The sequence below is a fragment of the Electrophorus electricus genome, chromosome 6, assembly GCF_041902795.1.
Source record: "Electrophorus electricus isolate QZ-2024a chromosome 6, ASM4190279v1, whole genome shotgun sequence".
In the NCBI taxonomy this organism is placed as follows: Eukaryota; Metazoa; Chordata; class Actinopteri; order Gymnotiformes; family Gymnotidae; genus Electrophorus; species Electrophorus electricus.
This window is the reverse complement of record NC_137502.1, coordinates 17,252,815-17,268,452: the sequence shown is the minus strand read 5'-3', so window position 1 is coordinate 17,268,452 and position 15,638 is coordinate 17,252,815. Positions and strand designations below refer to the sequence as shown.

General features: G+C 41.8%; 1 long non-coding RNA gene across 1 annotated transcript in view; it reads left to right on the top strand.

Moving 5' to 3' along the window:
• The window catches only part of LOC118241254 (uncharacterized), a 60,312-nt gene that overhangs the window by 35,380 nt on the left and 9,294 nt on the right, over positions 1 to 15,638 (top strand). Inside the window, exons 2-6 of the long non-coding RNA XR_014124208.1 lie at positions 9,399 to 10,640; positions 10,982 to 11,273; positions 12,615 to 12,775; positions 14,200 to 14,372; positions 14,840 to 14,943. This is a non-coding gene — a long non-coding RNA (uncharacterized LOC118241254). The remainder of the gene's footprint in view (positions 1 to 9,398; positions 10,641 to 10,981; positions 11,274 to 12,614; positions 12,776 to 14,199; positions 14,373 to 14,839; positions 14,944 to 15,638) is intronic.

Sequence of the window (15,638 nt, the reverse complement as noted above, 5' to 3'; positions counted from 1 at the left end):
CACTTTTACCTGTACTCAAGTATATTTGTGTTGACACAAATGCACTTTTTAATCATAATTTTATTCATGTTAGTCAAGGTTGTGTTCTTCAAAACATTTTGTCATTCTAACTAAGTCATTGTTTCCACAGCAATACGCTTACTTGAATATAGTTTTAGGGTACTCTTTTTTATAGCTACAGATAAAAAGCCACAGATGGAGAAAGGGATATATGTATTGTATAAATGGTAAATTAAGTGATTTTGTGATATATGTTAGGTCTGCCCTATTCTTGAGCTAAAGTGTTTTGCCGTTTTTTTTTTTTTTGTTTGTTTTTTTTTGGGGGGGGGGGGGGGGTCAGAGTGGTCAGGCATTACCTTGAGCTGCCACCACATGGCTTAAACCACAATTTAAGCAGTGAATGAGATTAATGTTTAAAAGTTGGGATAAAAGAGCAAGTTTTCTCAGTGTCCGTCAGATGAATGCAGAGGCAGTCAGATGAATGCTTTCAGGTCTGAAGCCTTCGTTTTGTCATCTAAAATTCTTTCTCCTGTTGTCACTGATCTTCTTCCTAATGATCACACATATCATGAGTAATGATTAAATCTATAGTGGGAGGGAAATATGGCCCCCTTTTCAGGTGGAGCTGGTCTGATCTGAGGGGTCAGCTTTTGGCCATAAGGATTTATGTGCTGCATTTGTTTGGCAGTGCTGATCTCTGAGAAGAACTCAGACTCTCCCTGTCCCCCTCATCTATCAGTCCTGCATTCAGTTCTACCACAGATGGATCACTCACAGGTGACAAAGAGCAATGATCAGATCTTAGGCATGCATTACTCAAATGTACGTGTGTGTGATTGCTCTCTATGAATGTACATGGAGAAGTTTAAACAGAGGTGTTCTACCATACTAATATTTATAATAATAATAATAATAATAATAATAATATATATATATATATATATATATATATATATATATATATATATATATATATATATATATATATATATATATATATAGGGCTTTCCCCTTTAGAACATGTTTATATATTACCCTTTTCTTCATTCAGGTTTAAACTGGGATTTATTTTCAAAGAAGATTTGAAAAAGAAAAGAACTAACAGTAAATTCAGGTCTTTGCTGAGTGTCGGCCCTTCCTTTGGAGAGAGATCAGAGATAAGCAGAAAGACTTGGCTCTGTGCTGCTCTGTGACAGGAGGCCCCTGAGGTCCCCCCCCCCAGCCCCAGTGCACAGCCAGCTGGGTGTAAACACCCGCACTCACTTTGAAGATGCTGTTTGCAAGGGATGACAATGTAACGCTGAGGGACACCTTAAAACATATTCTTCTTTTGTGCAGAGTGAATAGTTGCGTTCTTCAACACATCTTAGGCATTCTCCCTAAAAGGAATATAACTGTGGTTGTTTTTTCTGCTTTGATCATCGAGGAGTGAGATTGTTAGAAAGGGTAAAATGATATTGGTCCAAATTGCTCAAACTGTGCATTTCCTGAACCGTGTAATGATGCTGATCATAACCTATGTCTGTAAAGAGTAAAATGTGTGTGTGTGTGTGTTTGTGTGTGTGTTTCTGTGATCATTCACATTCAGACAGAGTTTTTCATGCTTTCTTAATCTATTTACATACCAAAGGTTATATGGCATACCACAATTTGCAACTTGATGATGTACTTTTGCTCCTGGGTAAAACTGGAGCACATGTTGAGGGTAATCCTTTCCAGCCTCTCCTTCACCCCCACGCTCTCCTCAGTGGGACAGCCTCTGCACGGACGCAGTGGCATGCTCTCGTGCCGGTGTTTGGACCGCTTGAGCAGGGGGAGCTCCCACTTCTGTGCTGTGTAGTGTGGAGTAGTGCTGAGCCGGTGGAGACAGAAAAGTCTGACTGACACAATGAAGACCGCTCCTCTACCACTCTGCTCACCTAACGCCCAGCCGAGTGTGCCTGATTGATTTCCTTCTTAATCAGACTGGGCAAACAAGTGCTCCGATGCTGTGCCAAAGCCAAGGTATAGGAGAGGAAAAGGAGGATGGAATTTGAATAGAAGTAAATGAGACGAAGCACAGAGTGATGTATGGGAGTTGGTGATGTAATTCAATCTAACCTGTCACTCACCTTATAAAGATGATTATCTCCTGAAAATAAATAAGTAAATAAATAAATAGATAAGGGAAATGCAGAGTGTGTGCCAGGGTTCCCACATGCATGAATTGATTACTACTGTCAGAGCGAGAAGATAGCAGACGTTTGGAGAGAGCTTATACCACACCTTTCCAATATCGAATGTAATTTGAGGCTTATGTAGGCATGAAGAGTAATTCATGAGGGGACAAGAAACAATTCCAATATCAGCACAGACAGCATCATTAATACTCTTTGACACAGTGAATAATGATTTCTGTGCTTTTCCCCTGAATTATTCTGGAGCTTATTGCAGTTTGCTGCAGGTCCTTGAAGGGACATTAAGACTATATGAACTTATATACTGACAACAGATCACAAAGAACTAAACTAAAAATATGATATATTTGTTTCCTTGTCAAAGAACTTCACTATGGAGTTGAACTCCCTTTGTTGCCTCGCCTCACTGCCTTCCTTGACTCAACTGGTCCTCCAGGTGCTTCCTGGCAATGGGAATAAAATAAAAGCGACCACAATATGAATATAACATGGTAGGTATACAGGTTTGGGTGTTAATAAAGCACAATAGTGTGATGATATTAATCAGAGCCACAGCGTCTGATGCCTCGTGGGATCCCTCCCCCAACCCCCACCCCAGCTTTGTGGCATCGTCGTGACAACAGCTGTTGCATCCAAAAGAATTGTAATTACCAGTAAGTGCTTTCAGCCTTTCATCAATAGCAGTAATTAGAGTGGCATGGAAATTGCCGTTTGAGCAGGCTCCTTTTGTGCGCCTCCACACTGCCTCTCATGGTGTTTGATGAAACACCGAAATGAATTGGCGGCGAATTAAGTTAAAATTACAGCGACTCACTGTTTGCAGAAGCCCGTCCCTTCTGAGGCCCCGTGTGTAATGCATGGCTCGGACTGAATGTGCGAGAGGAATTTACTTCGATGTGTAGAGTTATGAATGCTGCGTCTCAGGTGCGCTTTAATATACATGAACACCTGCGGAGGCACCAGCTGGGTAGAATGTTTTCTGCAAGTTTCCGATCTCCCATGTGCCCTCCTTCATGACTGGGCTGTGCTGTTTATGTTGCCTTGACATGTTTGAGTCTCAATCCAATGGGATCTCATGACTGCAGCTGTGCAAGAATTCACCAGCGCTGATCAGTTAACAAAGTTCTGAACAATTAAAGTTTGGGACCAGAGCTAGGTGTGACTTTTCTTTTGAAACTATTAACAGTAATTTCAGTCATATTTCCCCTTTGTACTATTCCTGGAGTGGTTTACTGATGTCCTACCCTTTTCCAGTATGTAACTTCGTTGACGAAATTATGATATTTATCATGGTTTTGACAGACCTGTAATTTTTACTGAATTGAGGGACCTGTGAATGTTTTTGAACCGAGTATTCTTCCCTCCACTGGATGATGTCAAAGCGATGGAGGCCATTAGGAAACCAATGCTCTTGAAGGGTAGGGAAAGAGGTGATTGCACCTTCAGGAGGACCATGGGAGCAGGTGTCTGGAGAGCAATGGGCACTTGTGTCTCCATTGCTTGCAGTGGGTCACACACACTGCATCATCTGTACCTTTTTTGAGGGTAGTGTAATATCGTGGTGAGTGGCGAAGGATGCTGCTCTATGGTGCTCAGCTAGGTTAAGATGGCTCAGTGTAGATGATGTATTGGAGTGTTCATGTCTGCAGGGGCTCATACCATGTACTGTGTCATTTCTGGATTCATTGTGGACATGTCTGAACAGATAGCAGCACAGTGCAGGTCTGATCTTTGGTTATGATCTCTTACCAACCTATGAAAATATCATTTTAAGTACAATATTTTAAAGAGACTGAAAACTATTCATTCTGAACAGCCATCGGCCATTACACTTAAATCTAAGTGATTAGTGTATAGCCAGGTAGATTTGCTATTCAGCACCATTAAGACAGCATGGCTTCAAGGCATTAATTTAATGCAGCATAGATGGGTGTGTTTAAGAGTATGCAAGCAAGTTACTTACAAAGTGCAGTTTTGTGGCTGTTATAAATAATAGTTCATGTAGTTCAGTGGCCCCAGAAGTGAACCTGGCTCTGGTGTGTTGTTGTGTATTATTTGCAATCATTACAGCAAGCCCCGAATACCACTGACCAATGAAAAGTAACCGCTGTTCACCCTTTTCTACAATAAAGTGCTCTTTACGACCAATAACCTGTAAAACGCAATGATCAGCAGCACATAGAGCAGTGCATGGTTTCTTTCCAGGCTTTGAGGGCAAAGCAGTGCACATAACAGCTTGTGAAGTGACCCTTACACCTCAGCCGGCGTAAGCCTGATCTGCAGTCTGGAGAGAGGGTGAAGAGAACAAAAAAAAGCATGCTGTTATAGCTCTGGATCTTCAGGTAAAGACCATTTCAGTTCATTTACACTGCTGTCTGTTTGGAGTGGTGAGAGCTAGTTGGACTGGAGAACTGGTAGAAGGAAGTATCTGTCTGCACTGGAGAGGACAGGTGTGACCGTGCTCCTGTAGGGAGAGCACACCATTCACACTTATGATATACTGGGTCTGATTGTAGGAGCTGTATTTAAATGGTGTACATTCACAAAACTCTCTGTCAAGGTACATGTCCCCTGATAGTTTAGACCACTGTTGACCCATGGAAAGTGCCAGTGGTAAGGAACAAGAGAAGCACACAAGAATCAGTGGAGTTTGGGCATCCACATGGCATCATGAATGGGGGCAATGGTTAAGGTACTTGCCTTTTAATTGGAAGGTTGCTGGTTCAAGCCCCACCACTGCCAAGTTGAGCCCCTGAGCAAGGCCCTTAACCCTCAAGTTGTACTCATAATTTTAAGTTGCTTTGAATAAAAGTGTAAGATTTATAGATGCCTAAAATATATAAAATGCGTCAAAATAATGCATAAACAGCTATGTAAACAATTACATGGGAATGGTGCTGGGGTGACTTTTGTTGGTCCATTAGAGGGAGAGAGAGGTGACTGGGCTTATTGTTTTGACTGAACAGAAGGTTAGTAAAGAGGACACTACACTGCTTTTTATTCCAGAAGACTCCATTATTCAGGATAACCTGAGAATATGAACAAAAGTGTGCCACTTGAGCTGTCCGGATCACTCACAGTCACAGTCTGCCCTCGAAGGATTGTGTGCGTGTGTGTGTATGAGAGATCTGCTGGGCAGGGGAATGTCAGAGGCCTGCACTGGAATGCCAAGGGCCAGTGAAGGGTAAGGTACATGCAGAGGATGCCACAGAATGCATCGGCATAGCAACAGGAGGCTGAATCAATGCACAGCAGGGATGGGCAGTGCAAGGAACAGGTACAGTGTTCATACTGGTAACTTGGAACAGTCTATTTGCTGCTAATCTGTGATAGCATGTCATACTAGCATTATTAGCATGTATTATAACTCTCTGGGGTCATGTTGACTGTAGTTGATTTTTTTCAGTTTGTAGTGTGCATTTTGTCTTATGAATATGTTGTAAAACTTTGCTAAGCGCTATTAATAAGGAGTCATCCCCACTATAGCCAAAAGGCCAGAGGCAATATGAAAAGAAATTTATAAAGTGTACCGAAAAAGAAAAAATCATTAACAACAAAGTGTTTATACAAAGTTTATCCCAAAATCAGACCCCATGATATTCTTTATGTTCCCTCAGCATAGCAGGCTGACACATGCATCAGCACTGACATGGTTTTCCTTATCTCCTCTAGCACTATAACACACTGCTGGCAAAGAGAACAGAAACTTGTCAGACTCTGTATCGACCACGCATGAAATGACACTGATCACTATGGCATGCTACAAGCAAAAGAAATTTGAATTTTCACGATGCTCTCTGTACTGAGGACACAATCACGCACTGCATGTGCCAAACGCCTCTAATTTGCATGCAAGCAAGATCAATTTGCATGCCCAATGCCATCTACATCTTAATCCCTCTTTGTGATTGGTGACTGATTTTAAGGTGGCCCTTCATTCCAGCCCAGTGCATTGCATGAACAGCACTCAAACTAAGTCAAGGAAGTTAATTTCCCTTCGATGATGCAAGCGGGGGGTAAATGCAGAGGCGGAGCAGGGGCAGGTTGATCCACTCCCTGGATGGATTGGTTCCTTTGGTACTTAAATCTTGTCATCTGTGCCGATCCTCCAACCCCCCTTCCTCTATATGCGGGGTGTGGGGCGTTCTAATAGCCTGTCAACACATATCTTGTGCTCATTGAAGGATGAGCAGGGAATGGACAGCCACAAAGCCACCTTGAAGGCATTCCATTAGTGACTGTTGCTCCCACCTGCTGCCGGATCCTAAGAGGCATGTTGATGCTAATGCTGTCATCTCTGCCTGACAGGCTGCTCCAATCTCTCCTTTTTGCCCCTTTCCACTCCAGACTGATTGCCCACCCTCACCGACTCCCAAGTAACGTCTGGCCAGATGAAAATGCTGGCAATTTCCCGCCTGGCTGTGGCAATCCCTGGTTTCGATTGGACCAATGTGACTTCGTTGTCGTCATCATTATCTGTCCATGTCGCCAATGCAACTGTTTAAGAACAGAGGAATGATGAAGAGAAGCGGAGGAATGATGCTGACCAGCCTCAGCTAACACCCTAGGCTGTTCACTGGACATATCCCAAACATATAATAACATCTAAAAACCCATTAAGACGTATGTATAACATCCATCAGTGTTGATAACATGGATTTTTAAAATATATTTGGAACATATATTTAAGAACATATTTATATTTAAAGGACAGGAATAACATGGAAACAGTATCTTCCTGATATTTCTAGGTTTCTCAGCAACAAAACAGTGTATCTGTGAGCAAGTGCAATCCCAGTGGAGTAATTGATTTTGGAGCATTTTGATAGCATCTGTTTATTCCATGCATTTAAAGCCAGCTGACAGTTTGCCCAGAGACAGGAAAGACATGTGAGTCTTCTTAAATTGCATCATGTGGCTATGAGACACCTCTCCTCTCATCTTCTCTCCTCAGAGACATTCTGTCTGTCTGTCTGTCTGTCTTTTCTTTCAGAATCTGTCTCTGTGTCTTTATATATATCTTTCTGTTTTTAATGATCTTTTTACAAGCTCTTTCCTTCTTTTTTTTCTTCTCAATGAGCTAACTTTCTTCCTCTCTCTCTCTCTCTCTCTCTCTCTCTCTCTCTCTCTCTCTCTCTCTCTCTACCCCTCCCCTCCACCTTTTTTGACTCTCATGCATATTATATCTCTGTGTCTGTCTTGGGGTTAGCTTGACAAACAGCATTTCCAACTACCCTACCTCCCTCACCCACACACATACACACATGCACATGCTCTTCTCTCTTTGCACAATAGTAACATTTCTATCATAGCATCTTCCACCTAGATACATGTACACACACATATAAACACACACACAAACACACACACACACACACACACACACACACACACACACACACACACACACACACACACAAGTCACACAAAGAAAGCTACAGAAGGAAGTTGACAATTAGATGCATGATGGGGTCATGAAAAAAACAATGGCATGACTCAGGCTGTTGATCTGATCTAAGTGCAGGATTTTATGTCAGCCCCCGCCTTCTGTCTCCCTACTGTCTTCAGTGACTTTTAAGGGCAAGTGAGAAAAAAACTGAAGTGGTACACTTGAGATTCAAAGGACAGGATGTATGTTTTGTATGCTGCTATAGGAGATACTGAAACTCGGGGCCCCCACGAATCATGCTGGGGCCTTTGAAGCCAGACGCGCTCACAGCACATTGCCCAGAGACAGCCCAGTCAAGAGGGGGCATCCCTTTCATTCTTTACTCTATCATCCTTCAGACTGCACCGATTACCATAAGTGCAGCAGTAACCCTGTCGCTTGTTAAAGAGTCTATGTTAGATCAAGCTGGGACACTTGACCGTAGGGCCAAAGAGCATCTCAGGTGATCAGCACACAGACAGCAAAGGTGGTGCAGTGACTATGGAACAGGTGCACAAATGAGGAAGAGAAAGAGGAGTTTCACACATCTGGGGAGCAGGGTGGGATAATCTGCTGCAGAGAAGCTTCAGCAGAGCATGACAAGTCATGAGTGGCAGTGGCACATAGAAGTTGAGACTTTTCCCCCCCAATGAATAAAGGGGCGGAAGCTTGTTTCCAATTTGCCAGACAAGTGCAAGTCCACGGCTGGAGCTCTGAGTAGGTTTGGCATGCCGGGGTTGTCAAAATAAGCTCCATTTCATCAAACAAACATTTTGTGAGGCAGATTAAATAGGTTTATGGAGAGTGTTTTGTCTTGGATAGGACCATTGAAAGGTCACATGACATGGTACGGGTGTTAGGGAAAAACCTGTAGCACATGAAAGATTGTAGATAAAATTAAGCACTGGGGCATAACAGTAGCAGATAATATATGAGTTAGACTCCTTCTACTTAGACTCCTGCTACTTCTAATGACTTGATTTAGTAAATTCTTCTATTTGAGAATTTGGACTGCTATATAATTTTCTCTGCATTGTGCATTCTATATCTAAATGGATTGATTTGCTGATGTAGATACCGTTGTGTAAAACAACAAGCAAGCAAGCAAACAAAAAACCAACAGGCCAAAAAATATATAAAATATAATGCTTTATATAAGATATACATTTGTTTGTATTTCTGGAGGATGAAAGATGTAGTTACTTTACCTCATCTAACAAAACAGCACCTGTTTAAAGCCAGATTCACTTACATTCTAACTGGTACCAGACGTTTCTGTGAGATGCTGTTTTGTTGCATGCAGGGATTGGAAACTGTTAATGTTTTTCTTGTGATCAACCCAGCCATGGTTATAAAATGGACTATATGTCCCAAAGAGCACATTCTACTTTAGACAAGAAGAGGCACGCCTGCAAAAATCGGTACCTGTAAATTGGACCCAAAGGTTTGTGCCACTTCTGGAACTATATAGTAATGTATCTCAATCAATAAAGGGAAGTAAAAACAACAGGCCTATCAGTTTGGTTCAGCTGCGTGATGATATGGTTGTTTAGAAGAGATGATGTAACATAATTCAGTATATTTGTGAGCAGCACCACCCATATACAGTGTACATTTTACAAGATGCTGTAAGGAATGTGTGGAAGCCTTAAAGCAGCAGTAGATAACCCATATAAAAATAACCTTTGTCATATTTGCTGAAACTGTCACTATATCCTGACAGTACTGTATGAGACTATAGTAGTACATGTGACAGATCTGTGGGAAAATCAGGCTCTTCTGGCTCCTTCTAGTCCTCCTGATTCCATATACAACAATCCACCATGCAGAGCCAGGAGGAGTGCAACAGCAATGATGGATTATCAACCACCATCAGTGGAAAAAACTGGCCAACCCTCCTTTGCTTACACTCCAAAGGCAAGTACACAGAAGATGAGAAACGAAGAAAGCAATCTAAAAAAAAAGAATCAAACCAAATTTGGGATAAACCAAGAATAAACTTGGAGGATTCTAAAGATTCAAAACTGATGCAAAGTTAGTCACATATCTATTTGACTAGCTAATTATACCTGCTTTTATACCTGCTTTTGCCAGCAAGGTATGATGTTACACTCTGTAGTGCATTACTCATTTTACTGTGATGTTGCAGTCAGACTAACATTAGCTTGTTTAGGGAGACGGGGATGGAGCTCAGCAGAGAGGGAGGAGCCTGGGAGTTGTTCAAATTTTCAAGATAAATCCACTCTCTTCTCAATTTTACTGACTGCAGGGGATCCTGCACACATTTAAGTTAAGCATGCTTAATTGATTTAATTAGCATTCATTATGTAATTGGATGATTTTGAATGGAATCACTGAAATGTGAATAACAAAATGTCTAAAAAATAACAAAATATGTCTGTCTGTTTTCTATTATATTATTATTTGCCTGTGCACTAGCTTTTCATTTGTGAGGATGCATGTGAAAAGAAAATTCTATAGCCAGATCAAATGGAGAAATCTAATAATAAAATGGAGATAATCAAAATAAGATAAAACACAATGTTTATTTAAAAAACAAAACTAACAAAACAAAACAATCAAATGGACTTAAGTATAGTCTTGCTGTGCCTTTTCTTTTGAACCTATCTCATCTTTCTCCTAAAGCATAACTCATGATTGCATCTTTTTCCCACTCCACTCAGAGGTAGAAAAGACCAACTTCAAAGAGAACCAGACATCTATATATCTAGATCTCCACTGGACTCTCTTAGGCTATAGAGTGTGCATAATCATAGTAAATGTTTTGTAGTTTTTGTAATTGTTTCAGAGTACTGTTATGTCAGGCTCAAACACTTTTATAAACTATTCTCTCTATCCCTGTGTCTCCACTAGCCCCACCCCTTTTGTTTGGTTCTGCCTTCTAAGCAGCACTCCAGCTGGGTGGCAGCTTAACAGCGCATGGAGGAGTGAAGTGTGAAACGGGGTGCCTCAACACATTTGATGTACAGACAACTGATTCCCACAATTCTGTGTGGCCGACTGAGGTATCTGTGGTAAGCTGGATGAAGCCTGGGCTTTTCCTTACTGATGTGGTTATTTCTTTCACAGAGGGGAAAGCTCTTTGAGGAGGGCATAAGCCTACAGCAATGTTGCCCTGAGTTTCAGCTTCCCCACAGAAACAGAGCCTTTCCAAACCACCAGCCGGCCAGAGTGGATTATTCACAAAATGAAATGCAGAAAGTGATATTCCCGTTCCTGCTGAAGTGTTTTCGTTGTTTATTCAAGTGCCTTCCGACTCCGAGAGGGAACGGAAAAATACATATGCACGCGCACCCTCACGGCAGCTGCTTGTGTTGGGGCCTCTGAAATGCTCAATGAGCTCATTACTCCACAGGGCTTCAGAGGAGTGCCTGGAGCAGTGGAAATGATGCAGGGAGAGAGAGAGAGAGAGAGAGAGAGAGAGAGAGAGAGAGAGAGACTGACCCACAGATCAGTACACTGTAAACACTGCAGACACAGCTGACTCCAGAAAGAAGGAAGAGGCTGGGAGGAGGTCCTTGCCCTATGGGGGTGTGGAAGTGGGAGTCGGAAGGAGTACTCAGGCTCACACATGGAGAGCGTGCCACCACCCAGCAGGAGAGGAGCAGGGTGTGTAAGGGTCAGACGGGTATTGGTGGGCTGGTAAGGTGAGTACTCTTTGTGTGTGTGTGTGTGTGTGTGTGTGTGTGTGTGTGCGTGTGCACATGTGGATGTATTTGTATAGATGGGAGTGTATATTTTCCTTCTTTCACTTTTTTTCCATGGGGTCCATGTATCCCTACATTGATAGGAATGTTGGTGTATATGTAAAGGGGTGTTTAGCTCTCCACAATGGACATTGTCTTCCCAAATATCTCTAGATATTCCCAAGATAATAGAAAAATATAGAAATATGAAAAAAATGTGCTGTTATTGTATATAATGGCCATAGCACATTCTTGGTGACACCTTTAATAACGAGAAACAGTTCCTCAGTAGTTTCTTAGTGGAGATACACACAGTTCAATGAAGCCTTCATAATATACTGTAAAATCTTTTTTTTTTTTTTTATAAAAGGAATCACAACATATTCTTGTCTAAATGTTCTACTAGTCATGCAGAGAAAACCTGCTATTAGGTTTTTGACCTTGTGTATAAATGCTTGCGAATACACTGTGGAGTGTACTGTGATATAAGGCAAGTAAAGCATCTTTAAATACAATAAGACATGCGTAGCCATGCTGCAAGTTTCACATTTTTAAAGAAGAGGTTTATCAGGTTTTCTGAAAGCTTAAATGTTTGCCCCACAGGAATCAAATCCAGCCCAGTGAGAAGCTAGATTTAGCAGTACTAAAGATATCAGCAAAGTTGTCCTATGCGCTAATGTAAAATATAGGAAACAAGAGTTTTCATAAGGCATGTCCTGAATAAAAATTAACCCCTATATATTTAAGGTTAGGGTTATGTTTTGGTGTAAGCACTACATTTTAGCTGCAGTAATGCACATTTAGATGGAAACACCCCACAAAGCCTAATACAAGATTTTTTAAAATTGCTTCAGCCCTGTTTTAATAAATGTGTGTTTGTTTGTATTTACATGCTTTGTATGTACATGCATGAGTAGGTATGAGTACATACACATAGGTATGTATGTTACTGTTTGAAGGAGCTGATTTGAACCTCCTTGCTCTATGTTGATGTCTGATACTTCCACAGTAGGTGTTGAGATCACACAGCTCATGGGAAATAAGATATTGACGGTTTATTTAACTCAAGGAACCTGCCATCAAGCTGCCAACTGACAGTTCAGGCCTTCTAAGAGGACCCAATGATCAGCGGACTTCAAATGCAGCCTTTATATGCTTGGTTGTGTGTGCGTGCGTGCGTGTGTGTGCGTGTGTGTGTGTGCGTGCGCGCGTGTGTGTGTGTGTGTGTGTATGCATGTGTGTGACACGTGAGACTTACATGTGAAAACCACTTGACGCTTGACTTAATCCGATTATTTTCAGATCATGATCTAGAGATAAGTTGAAAGGCCCTGACACAGAATGGCCCTGAAATGCACCAAACAGCTGCTAGCACAGCGCACTCTTCCTGTCGGCCTCAACCTTCATAACTTCTCTTCATGTTCTCTGCGGACACGGATTCCTCTACTTCTGACATGTGGGAGGTAGGTCTGTTGGCAGCAACTGATGTTGTCCTAAACGTGACTAAACTGACATCTGCATTCTTCATACCCCAGAGCCCGTCCTACAGATGCAAATACATTCATAACAATCAGAATCCAATGAGTTGTGAATGGAAATCTTCAAATCTCCATATATCAATGAGCATAGAAGTCTTCAAATCTCCATATTCCGATGAGTTATGTATGGAAATCTGAGTTTACAATTGAGTTCATGTACAGAACTTTAAATCTCAGAATACTACTGAGTTGATATACAGAAATCTTCAAATCTCAGTATTCTGATTATTTCATGTATGCAAATCTTTCAATCTCAGTATGCCAGTAGGTGATGCCCTCTGCTTTTCCTGCTTTTACTATCAATTTCATACCCACTGTAAAAAGCACTACACAATGCCCATATGATTTAATCTTTCTCAGCTCCCAGTACTTTGGAAGGGTGAAGACTATGCAAGCTGACCAACTCCACAGCTTTTTCATGCACCTCAAAATGCTCAGTGGAGATGTCTAAAGATGTAGTAACTGCAGTTCTAGCTTTTGCATGGCTTAGCAACTGGGGAGAAAATGTTTGGCTATGGATTATATTCTAAAGGATCCCTGCCAACTAGGATTTGAACACCATCTGAATAATCTCTGCAATGTTGTGAAGTAGTTCTCTTACTTAATGAAAAGAACATTCCAGATCTGTTTTACAACTTTGCTTTGATGTAATTAACATTTGTCACCATAGATCACTACTTTTCATGGAGGCTTTTCTTACATATCATTAAAATCCAGCAAATGTTTTTGATCTTTCTGTTTTCTGGGGAAAAAGTGGCCTAGGAGAATTCTGACAAAATAAGGAAGGTTTAGCCATTCAACTTGTTTAACTATGCCTACTGGTAGTATCAGACATGGGGAAATCCTTCTGTACCTGTCTGACTTTTAAAAAGACACAAAATTACAAAACATCTTTGACATTTAAGCCCATTTTCTCATGAACAGATTCAGCCTAATCTTTGAAATAAATTACAGTACAGATTCAATCAGTCTCATCTGTGGCCCTGAATACTCTGTTCTCTGGCTGTTATATGCGTAGATGAACTACGTATAGCCTTTGCATGTGGAAGCTTTTGGTCATTGTACTGTCTTTTAAATAAGGCCAATAGCTGAGCTAAAGTATGCAATTACTGCCAGATTATTTCACAATATAATAGCACGCTTAGTAATTACACCAATGCTCCATCGAAACTCATCTGCCACTGACGACAATTCAAACTATAACTCAGAAAGGCCGCACAGCACATGCAGATGCTACTTGTTTTGAAGTGTCAGGCGTAAATCAGTTGCCCACCAGAGTGTGAGTGGGGTACAGTGGAGTCGTGGTGGTGGTTCTGAGCGCATGACAGATGCGCGCGCTCTCCGTGTAGGAGGCAGCGCAGTGACACGAACACAATGGGAAGATGGCTCAGGACCCACGGCGCCTGACAGACTGTCAAAGCGACGGCTTCATCTGGGCTCGCTCGCAGCTGCTCATAGAGGGCGGGACAGGCCCGCCGGCACTCCCCGGTCACAGGAAGCACTGGAAACCGCTTGGGACAGCGTAAGTCAATAGGCATGTAAATTATAGACTGCGTAATTGTCTGACCTGGTACCTGGTGCAAGTCAAGATGTCAAAGCCTGCGTTCCAGTGAATACAGCTATTTGGCTTCGGCGCTGTCAAGTGCTTTGTGTTGATGAAATTTATGCAGGCAGAGGAGTTCTTGAAAGGAGGCATCGCCTACTCTTAGAGCTGAACCCACTTTTATCACGTCTCTCTAGAGCTCTTTGTACACAGAACCTTATTCATGAGGAAGAACAGCAAGTTACCCAATTACATAATAATTTCAATGTGCACACTTACTCCATCTGGCCACTTTTACATTAGTGGCCCAATTCTTATATTTAAAGGGAATCTCTGAGGAAAGGCCCTGTTTATAACTGGGAAGTGGCCACTTCAAACTTATGCTCCTTTGTGTGTGTGTGTGTGTGTGTGTGTGTGTGTGTGTGTGTGTGTGTGTCTCGTTGAAGATGCATGCATGCTTTCTATTTGCTCGCATATGTTTGAGAAGACCCAGGTGGCAAAATATTCATCCAAAGGATGCCTCTCCAGTGCTCCTCCATTTGGGGTGGAGGTAAGTAACAGAAAGGAGTGCTCTTTTTATCTGCTGTTGCTACTCAATTTGTCTTGAGGAAATGTTTCACATCCTCTTCTGAAAAACATTAGTGCTCTCATCACATACTTGTGTCAGAGACTGTGGACTTGAATATTATTTTAGTTTAGTTGGATCAGACATGCCCCTTCTTCAGAGAAAAGAGTTTTGTAAATGGCCTTGCTAGTAGCTTCAGATTCACTCTTCATGATTGATGGTGGTGGTGGTGATGGTGGTGGTATTGTTGGGGGTTGGAGCATTAGGGGTTTTGAATTTATGTTCATGTTGCTTCATGTTGTAATTTAATGGGAGATTTAGCCAAACAAATGGCATTTTAATCTCAGTAGGCATGCGGGTACCAAACCGTGCACCGTAGGTGGAAATTTCCCATCTGCAGGAGTGACATCTTACCAAGAGTCGAACAACAGGAACATTTCTCAGTGAGAAATAGCTGAGAAGCAGTGTCTATAATGTAGGGTAAGCAAATTGATTCAGTCTTGTCTCCTCGGTTCTATAATCTGAGCAGGTACTGCTTGCTATCACCGGGGTACTGTGGGATAACTAGGCCCGCGTTTGAACATGGGACCAAGAAAAGCAGCAACCAATGTAGATGATGTAGACTTAGTACCAGTGTCTTAGTACCAGTGTCTTTACTAAATGAACAACAAAGGATGTTC